The sequence below is a fragment of the Pseudopipra pipra genome, chromosome 4 (assembly GCF_036250125.1).
Source record: "Pseudopipra pipra isolate bDixPip1 chromosome 4, bDixPip1.hap1, whole genome shotgun sequence".
NCBI lineage: Eukaryota > Metazoa > Chordata > Aves > Passeriformes > Pipridae > Pseudopipra > Pseudopipra pipra.
In genome coordinates this window covers 65,220,785-65,231,898 of record NC_087552.1, presented here as the reverse complement: position 1 = coordinate 65,231,898, position 11,114 = coordinate 65,220,785, and positions in this window count along the sequence as shown.

Here is an 11,114-nt window from a genome sequence, read left to right as displayed (position 1 = left end):
GCTTTCTTGCATCTTGAGGAAAAAAAGAAAACTGCATAAATCTTGTCTTCTGTTTTCCTCCTCAATACTGGCTTGCTCAGAAGTCTTGCCAGTATCAAAATAGCTGCCTGATGAGTTTATACTGTATAATGTGCACAAATTACTTGCCTTATATTAAAATCACCTGCTGCTATATTATTCCATGCATAAAAATAGAGAATGCCGGCCAGTCTACTCATATTCTGCTTTCTAACAGATTTATGAAGAGGCTGACAGGTGACTTGTACTTAGCCACTTCTAGCACACCTTAAAAGCTGGTTTTCATAGCTTGAACACTCCAACAGCCCTTAGAGGTTTCAGACATTCCAGAATCAAAATACTGTTAATGTGAAAAGATGTTTATGCAGATTTTTCCTATTCTTGGCTGCTGTAATGTTGAGTTACTTTGTAGCTGGCTGACAATGGAAGCTGTTTTCCAAAAAGACAACCTTGTCAGATAAATATTTGCTGTGGTTGTGCAGACAAGATCTGTCAACACAGGCACAATTTTTGCACACCACACTAACACATTACTCCACAGCACCGTGTGTCAGGCCCACCAGCTGCTGACCATGGGCTGACTCCTACCTGGTTGAACACAATTTGGTAGATACATCACCTTTCAAGCACTGGATACATCTTATAGATATGGGTAACTCATAGAATCCTAGAATGGCTTGGATTTGAAGGGACCTTAAAGACCATCTAGTTCCAAGCCCAAGAACGTGCCCTCACTTGTTACTTGTCGAATTGGAAGGCAACAAATCAAATTAACGAGCCTAGATGTCTAAGTACTAATGTAAATATCTTTCACAAGTTACCCCGAGTTTTTTGTATTGTATAATTAAGAGAGCAGCAGGTCACAGTTCACAAAGTGTTTCCCATTGGAATCCATATGGGATTTTTTCCTCCAAGTCCTATAAAAAGTGGAGAGCATCCTTGCCCTTTAACTTCTCTGAGTTTTGACTCAAACCCTGGACATTTCATCTCAAAAGGTATAAGCAAGCAGAAGATCTTCCCATAAGGCTGAATTTATCTTGTTTAACATGTCAGCTTTAAGTTTTTCCAGTGATAAAAAGCATGGCACTTGCTTATGAAAGTTAGAGAAGAAACGTCCTAAGGGATACTTTAATTTTATATTTACTCTTCTGTCTTTAGATTATAAGAATATTAATAACTTATGAGAATTTTCTAGTTTAGACTTGACGCACAAAGAAAACATATACATATATAAAAAAATAAATACTACCAGCATTGATTCTTTCTGGTAAAGGGAAAACCGAGTATGCATTTAAGGCAGAAAAACAAAACATGTTAGAGAATGGAAGGTGAGTTATCAGGATTTTTAAAAAATCATTGAAATTTAAACTGTCAGCTGAAAAAATCAGTCCAGATTAAACATTAAGATGCTTAGAGACAAAATCTTGACTAATTGGGTATGTTGTCTTTACCCTGCTGAGACACTAAATTCAGACATCTATAAAAGCTCATATTCACAGCCATGAGCTAAGATTTCAGTGAAGGGACTGAACATCAGATGTCTAATGTCCATTTAGACATCTGTCTTCATGCAGACCACACAAGCTCATTCAATCTCATTGTTTTAAATCAAGTAGAGACAGTATTTGCAATTTGATAGCATAATCTTATTTTTCTAAGCTTTCAGGGTGCTTCATGTTAGCATTGTTACCAGTTACACCTAATGGATGCAGGAACTAAAGCAGAGTTGAGCAACTAGTCCAGCATTGATCACAGTCTGGAATAGATCTAAACATCAAACCCCCTACTTTTCAAAAAAGTTGCAGAAAACATTTTATCTGTATAAATGGGCTTCTTTACCATGGCCACCTCCTCCCTCACTCTCTAACTGCCACGTGATTCCCCTTCCTGTGGTTTGCACAAATTGCAATCAAAATCATCCTCTTAATTCCAGAAATTTATAATTTACAATTTCAGTTCATTTTATCAGCTGCAAAGTTATTAGTCTGTCTTAAAAATTGCATCAAAATCCATGCTTCAATGCTTGTTTATATGTTCATCAGTTAGAAGCCCTTTAAATTGTCAGGGATCTTCCAGTCTCACTTGGAGCAATTCATGAAGCATCACCACACTTCTAAGTTTTACAGAAAGATGACATTAACTATTAGACAGTTTAGACAGTTTTCAAAACAGCTAAAAGTTATTTGAACCTCATGATAAAATAAGAAAAGAAGAAGAAAAAGAAAGAAAATAATAAAAAGGGAAAATGAAAAAGAAAAGAAACAAAAAGCCCTAGCTCTAGACACAGCTCTGTAACTTTATCCTGAACTACTGTTGAACTGTAAAGTATTTCATTATTATCATATGAACTGACTGTCACTTTTGGTACTATGTCATTTAACAATACATCTGTACTTATCACAGAAGCAAATATGTGTTAGACACTGTTTTCTGCATTAATGCCAATATTTCCAGCAGTGCTTTTAACTGATCAAGGATAAGGACAACTCTTCTAAAGTTCTCAGAACCAGATTTTCTAATGTCTGATAGCCACAAAATTCATATTTGATCTTTGATTTTCCTGGTGAATACTTCTACAATTTTTATATTCTAATTTATATAAATTTTTACTTTTTGTATCTTATATTTGTACAGACTGCATATGCACATGCAAAATGAATGCATGGTGTATGTTTTATGGTATCTATAATCTGGAGTGAATTAGGCATGTATGCTATTGTCTTCATCACTCATGAGATCAGGGCTACTATGGACTTGCTACTAATGGCAGATGAAATACATTGGCAGATCATGATCACTCAGTTACAGAGATTTGGAGGGATTTTTTAGTATTTGCAACATGAGAATTCCACCATGGACCAGATCTCAGTGTTCACTAATGTATTAATCATGTGCTTAACTTCAAGAATATTTTTTCCTTCCCAGGTTTTAGGATCAGGTCCTAGGTTTCTATGGTGTACTTGTGCTGGACCTACACTTTATTTGTTAAGCAGATGCAGCTCCAGTGTCTGGAACTGAAAAGCAGATGATTATTAATTTAATGGATAACTAATCTACCTGTTTTCACTTTCAGGTTTTTAGTTGCATTACGTTGTCAATCATTCTCCTGTCTCGAATGAACCAGCATGGTGTTTTACCAAGGCTCTTGAGACTTAACATGGAAAATGAGCAGAGTTATTTTGATTCATTGTTGTAACAGACTATAAACCTCTCCTCTGTTTTTAGAAACATTTACCATAGCAGCTGAAAAATGATTTTTCAAAATACTATTGCTACAGCCATGGGATTAAGTCTTGGGTTTAACCCAAAACACCCTCTATGCCACTAACACCCCCCTTTTCTAATCCTCCTAATCTCTGCACACACACACACACACACACACATACACACAAAAGAAAGTTAAATAGCACACTATTTCTCAGGGAAAATTCTGTTTCTAGGGGAAAATTTCAAGCTAAACCAAACCTACAATGTGTACTACATTACAATCAATATGACTTTTTATTTGTTAATGTTGGCACAACTAGAGGTGGAGAATTATCAGTGACAACAAGCAGAGTATTTTTTGGTTCCAACAGCAGGAAGACTTCTGCTACACATTTCTAAGCAGTTAGCCTTAATTTCATGCAGAACTTTCCTATTTTGCATAAATTTAAAAGCTGAGTATGAAGCAGATTCTCAAAATGGTGTGATTTTAGCTTAAGATGCTTACTACAGAGTGAAAATACATTTTTTAATTATTATTACTGTATAGCTGCCATTAAAAACTTAACTAATTGTGTACAATATCAAAATATGCTTGTGATCGTTGTCTTCTGTTTGCCAGGTGTTGGTGGGATTTCTTTACCTACCTAGAGTCTAGGATTCAGATATTGAATCAACTTAATAACAAATTTCTGTGCTTTATAATATGTGAAATAAAATTGTCACCTCTTGCCTTACCTTCTCTGTTTGCTCTGAGACATAAAACATTTTATTTTCTTTCTGTCTGAGCTGCTGCTCGGTTTGTAGGGAGATAAATGAGTCTCAAAATATGTCACTGTAATTGGAAGCATCAAGATGAACTTGAGGGAAATCTTTGCTCCAAGAAAGATGTTTACATTCTGACATCTTCTCCCCTAAATCAGGACACAAACCAGTGCTGTGGTGTCAGATGCTGCCACACGCACATAAATTTTGTCTTATGGTCAGTCTCCAGGAAATATAGTACCCATAAGCCACACACAGCGAATCATGTAATCTATAAGGTATTCATGGCATACCACCTACATCTTCTGGAGAATCTGGACCTCAAATGCCATGGGAATGGGACTGTGTAAAGATACAGACTGTTAAATAAACCTCTGCATCATCTAACCACTCCTAACGCCAGGAAGAGCAAGCTGAGCTTCAGGCCATGATTGCTTTTCTCCTCTCCTTCATTTTCCTCCGTGCTAATAGAGAAAGCAGGATGGTGGGGAGCTCATTTTTCACTCTTTGACTTCTCCTTTCTTTTTTTTTTTCTCTAAAGATAAAAAAGGCCACAGAGACTTGGTTTCACAGAAGGTACATCTGTGACTATAAACCTGTGCTGCAAATGCAAAATGAAACTGTGCCAAGAGTTGCTTTTGTTCAAAATCCAAGATTTTTCTAACTACATAACTTGCTACCTCACTGACTACCTGAAGCCTAAGAATCTCTTTGCATTTATCGCCCAAACCTCATTGAACTGAACAGGACTATAACTACAGCAATTTTTTATATGTTAGAAGAGGAATGTGGGTGACTTTAAACAGGAATCAAAGTTTTCTGGAGAAAAGGAAACTACATTTTATGCTGATTTTTCAATTTCACATTCTCAAACCTGGTCAGATGGAGGTGGCTAAGGAAGCTCTGCCATCAGCAAGCAGGGGGATATAACTTCTTCCCAGCTATGGTAATTAATAGCAAGTGCTGCAAACTCTCACAGCCTTCACAGTTACATAAAGAGGCAAATGTATGCCTAGCCTGCAGCAGCCAGTAGAATCACAAAAATCTACCCCAAACCAGTTTCAAAAGTAAGTTTTTCAAATACTGTTCCAATGAAAAGCAAATCTATAATACCTACCAATGAAAAATGTGTAAAGATTACTGTTTTTCTTTTCAACACGAATATTAAATTACTTTATTACTTTAAATAAGCTGTAGAAAAGCTTGCTTTATTCTAAAGGGTAGTGGTAATATACAGAAGTTTGCCAGGCTGCTTTCAGAGGCTGCTCAATTTCAATTTGTCAGAATTTAATGCTGTGTCTATCTTTTCCTGCAGCTGCTGCGACAACAACAAAAACCAACAAAACCAAAACACACAACACCCGAAACAAACAAACAAACAAAACCCAAACAAAAAACACAAACCCCCAAAGCCCCATTGAGCTCCCTCATATTACATTTGATTTCTGTTTGTGGTTGTGTAGCCTCATGCCAATAACACTAAAGATATTGAACAGCAATGCCAGACAACTATTCCTTAAAAAATATCAGGAGCACTGAGAAAATTTACTGCAACAAACCCAGAAAAAACTTAGACCATATGTACAGATCTTTTGGGAATAACATGTCAAACAATGGCATATATTCATCATTGCACCTCTCATCACTTTCTCAGATTCTGCCCACTGATTTCTCCTCTTCATATAACATCTGACATCCCAAACCACTGAGAAGCTGTAAAGGGCTTTTCAAAGCATCAGAACTCCCTTAAACCACCACAAAAATTTCTCTGCTTTCCCCTAAAAGGCGGATTTCAATGTAAGATTTATGGGCCAAAATGGCAATATTTTAGTATACCAGAATGGCAATATTTAATCCCAGAGGAGTAACATATTTCAGATGTTGAAGTCTTTCTGTAGAGGCACAACTGGCACCTTTATGCCTCAAATGTAAGCAACAGCTAGTTTTCCAGAGGGATATAGAGCCTTCAGTAGGTGACATGCATAACTTTCAGAGGGAAACAGAGTGCTGGTGTTCAACCACAGACTACCAACATGCCAGACTTCCAAGCTCAGGTATTTTTATTTACATAAAAAAGGTATTTGGGAGCATTTCTGCTAGTTTAGGTGTATTTTCCTATGTTCCTTGCATCTGAACTTACAGACAGGAAAGAAACAGCTTTAGAGATGAAACAGCTTTAGAAGTAAAACAGCTAGAAAGGCAAGTGTAATTAATGTGTTTCAAATTCTGATAGGATAACTTTTTCTAAGTGGCTTTGGTGGGCATGCCATGGTGTAGTGAGCTGAACACCTGACCAAGGCAGGATCCAACATTTTGCTACCTTCCATTGAAAACCTATCCCGTGCTCTTGTAGATAAACCTACATGATACCATAAAATATCACGTATTACTAAACTCAGAAAGTACATTTCTCCCATTGTCATAGAATTTTCTGGTTTACTTCTCCTGGACAAGGAACAAAGTTGAGATTTTTCTTTTCACTCCTTCAGAATTAGGATTGAACTTTAACTAGTAACCAAAGGTGAAACCTTTATTATTCTGAATCTGGCTTAAGATTGTAGGGTTGCAAGTCATTTCACCTAACTTGGGATTTGTACAGTGCAGACATGTACATCAGTTCAGGTTATCAGAGGACTCTACACAGGAAGGAGGCTTCATAGTAAATATTTTTAGGGTACAAATTTTTGGACTTGTTTTGAACCTCTACTTTCTGAGAAGAGGAAAGCTACTGTTTCTTTCCCCTGATGCTAAGGAACATCTGGCCACATAGCTTAGATGAAATGATCGGCAGTCTACATGACATCAACCCTGAGGGGAACTTCTTCCCACAGAAGAACAGAGCAGATGGCACTACTGTTGTAGTGCTGCACATCCTCTTGACCAAGAGATATTAGAAAATCATCTTCAAAAGCATTAGCACCATACTCTATAGCTTCAGTCTCTCTTTGACATTTATCATCTTACTGAGAAGAAACTTGAAGGCTTTTTGTTTTCTTGTTGTGTGTTGGGTTAGTTGTTAAGGTTTGGTTTTGTTTTTTCCCAAGCTGCTCCTGAGATTTCAAGCAGCAAATCATCATGCCTGGCTATTTATAGTAACAGAGGTAGAAGATCATTTCATAATGGAGCACAACTTCAGATGGAGGCAATTGAGAAGTCATTGAACTTCGCAGCTGTGCAGCTGCGTCACCAAAACCCTCATGCTGCCCAATTATTGTCCTTGGCGACTGCTTCCTTTAAGAACTTGTTTTTTCCTGACTATGCCTCAGTTGGCTGTTTGTGAAGGCCTGGCCAGTGTTTGTTGAAGAAAGAAAGAGCAAGCAGTTGCTTCTGTTACTCTCCAGAGATCTTTATAGGGAAAATGCTGTTGAATATTGACATACTCTCACAGTTTCTGGGGGAACCTTCTGACAGAGAGGGAAGGCAAAAAGAAGGGAGGATGAGTGGCAGACCTGCACTGTCTGACCTTTCTCCCCAGAAGATAAAAATCAAAAGAGAAAAAACAAATATGTTTTTCCTCCTTTTTTTTTTGTTTGTGACTGCTGCAGCCTGAAGTTCCTCTCCTGTACCCATGCTCTGTTCTCCCCAAGCATTAGTTCACTGCTAGTGAATATAATGTTGTCCATTTTTGAGTAGAAAAATTAAATATAACATTGTCTCTAATGTTTGGTAGAAGACAAAGAATTGGACCAGCCAGCAAGGTCTTCTAAGTATTTCTGCCTTAATTGGCAGTGGTTTTTCTTTCTGCCTTGTTTTACAGCCCATGGTATCAACCTGGAAAGTTCTACAGCAAAGCTCCATCAAGCTGTTGTGCTGACACTAGCTGGGAAAGCCTGGATAAAAGACCAAATCTACTATTTGCAGAACACCAAAGTCACAAAAATAATCTGCTACTGTGGGAATAAGGATCAGAATAAACACAGACCTGGAGGCTTTCCCTGGGCATGTCCACTTAAATGAAGATTACAAAAAGCCAAGTAAATAAGAGGAATAAAATAAAAAAAACATGCTAAACTCCCTTTCCCTTCCCTTGTTAAGTCTTCTTCCTACTTCAAAGCAATCCTCAGACTTCAGTCCTGTATGTGGGTGCAGAAAGCATACCCATACTGTCCATACACACCCACTTTGGGGTAAGCCCTCAGCCTTATATGTCTTTGAACACCAGTTCCTGGCTGGTGGTGTCTAAACAGGCAGCATCACCTTCTATAAACTGCAGTGTCTTGTGGTTAAATAAACTTTTCATCAACCCACTGCCCTAGTATTTTGCTATGGACTTGGAATGCTCAGCACAGCACTCCAGACTTCAGAGCTTGGGAAACAAAAAAAAATAAATTCCTCCTTCTTCCTGATTTCTGCTAAACCAACAAAGCCTCAAGCAAGAAACAAGCAGTCAAAACAAACTTAAAAGAGTGTAAGACTGCTGTCTGGGATATACGGTGGTATGGAATAGCTGGTGCAAAGCCATAGGAGAAGAGCAAAAAGAGCAGCTGCTGCTGAGGGCAAAATTCAGAGGTGCATTAATAATAACCCCTGCAGCAGATGCTGTGGGGAAGAGCTTTTCATGGAATAGCTGGTGCAGAGGCAGTCCCAGAAGATGTGCAGAAAGGAGGGACTGCTGGCTGCTGTGTGGTTGTGCAGAACACACAGAACAGCAAGCAGAAAGCAGGTTGTGCAGAAGAGCTGCCACGCATTCATTTTCTGTGTGACCACTGAGGTTCCCCAGCAACTTCTATTTCTGCTGCCTTTTCAAAACTTTTAAGATCTCGACAGGCCAAAGTTCCTGGGGCTGCAGCAGCTAAAACTGCTAGACCATGAGACTGCTCTGGACAACCCAGCAGCCATAGCCTGCTAATCACCAGCTTGCACAAGAGCAAGTGTAAAAGTATGAGTCTTGGCAAGCTCTGAGATTCACACACCTCATTTCACGTCCAGTTCCTTGAGAGGTACAGGATACCCTATAAAGGAATTCCCTTGTTTTTTCTTGCTTGCAAGTAGAAAGTGCCTCTCTCTTTCAAGTGACATTTTTTAACTGATATCAGAGGTAAAAATCTGTTAGAGCACTCATATACTGGGGAACAGAGAGTCACAATCAATCAGCCACAGGAGCTGCTATGTGGGGCTCAGGGGAGATGACAAGGTATGTGCCACACTGACTACAGTCTAAAGGCTCTCTCTCCATTACTGATTCTTCTTGGGGAGAATAACTGCTGTTTTGGGACGTTACCCATCTTATACTGCTCTGAGGGTAGAGTTATAAGATGCCACCTCTTGCAGAAAGGGGTCTGCAAGTACCTGACAGCTGCACAACAGTCTGGCCCAGTGTCACGCCCATTTAGTTATAGGAAAGAAAGCAACTGACCTAACCCCTTTTTTTTTCTAAGGATATTGTTATTTTCTTATTCTGTGTTGTTTTCTTGCTTTCTGTCCCACCTGTACCTTGTCTTCCTAACAGGTACGATCTCTGTTTGTGAATGGTACTTTATTGCGCATGGTGTGTTCTCACTCCTTTTTTGTACTGAACGCTAAGCCTGAGAAGTTGTCCTTAACTTTCTCAGCCCCACTGCAGGCACAGATGAGCAGGACAGGTGAGAGGGAGCTCACCCACAGGGGTTAGTTTGCTGGTAGGGCTGTGCAGCTCCCACCGCAGATCTTGCTGGGCTGTAGCATAGAAGCATCCTGAAATACTCATATCTGTTGTATTGCCACTGGTGTGTGTCTCTCTCTCTCTCATTCCTTATTTTGCTGATTAGGCCTAGCAGAAGTAATGAGGTCAATGACCCAACTTTGACTTGGAAAAGCTGTAGCTGCCAGTCCAGTTCCTTTGAGGGATGAAGATAATACTTTTTTTCCCTTTTTTTTTTTCCTCCTGAGAGACACAGCCAGTAACTGCTTACAACAGAAGGGCTGCCAGAACATTTTGTTTTAAAGGGACACTGACTGCCATCTTACCTTCTTTTAGCCAAGAAACAGAGATATCAAAGTTGGGTCATAAACTTACCACTAACTGCTGGCATTGGTAGGTGCTGACTCTATCTTTGAGCAATTACCCTTTGCAGTTCTGGCTGATGTCAGGGGGACAAGTGGCAATTAATAAAGTCTACTCATGTCTCAGCAGATGAGGGTCACACCACAGATGAAATGATACAGATGCTCTTGCAGCCAAAGGGAATGACAATGCTTTCTTTTTAAAAGAACCTCATCTGACCTTTGTTACCTCAGAGTGAAATCTTGCTACAATGCAAGAGCATTAGATGTGATGTGTGAGCTCCACAAGGTTTTCAGAGACAGCTTAGAAAAAACAGGAACTGCTGGTAGAATGCAACATTTTTTGTTGAGTAAGGAAATAGCCTTTCTCCCCACACACTGACCTGATTAAAAGGCCGAGGCACTCAGCCAGCACCAACAACAGTGTATTCAATTTTTAATAGTATGTCACTTCCAGTCTCTATCTAGTCTTGCTGTAATAAAAGTTGTTATGCAATTTATTTCAAAATCAGCAATGTGTTATCTGGAAGCCAAAAAGTTTCTCTTACAATAAAAGAAGCTGATCACCCTGTGGGTCTTCCTACCAAACAATTTCTTGGCCAAAATCTGAAAAATTAGCAATAAACTCAGAAATACTATAATTTCTTTACTGTTATTCAATGGTCACAAACAAACACCTCTCACAAGCTGTAAAATGTCATGTGTGCCATGTACTAGCATGGCACACATGGATGGTTAGGCTTGACTTTAGCCATGACAGGATCCATCTGCATGCTACAGTTGTCCTAAGTTCAGAATACTTGTATGCTTTTTGCAAGCCTGGATGCTGAGGTTGTACATTAACAGAAAGGAGTTGGAATATTCAACAGGTAAAACTAAGCACCTAAGGGGTGAAAACAGCTCTTTGTTTAGTGACAGCAAGGGGTGATGCCATTAGTACAGGCACAGGCAATAATGTGATGGATAGAAACACTATTAATTTTTAAAAGGATGATACCCCATCAACCTTTGAACTGCATCATTGCAGTCAAGAGTCAGCCAGCAAGGAATGAACAGATTGCTCTTTTCTGCATGTCTGGCATCATAGAAACCCAAAGAGGAAAGGCTGGTTACACACAAGTCAGTTGGTAGAACCAGAAAGTCTA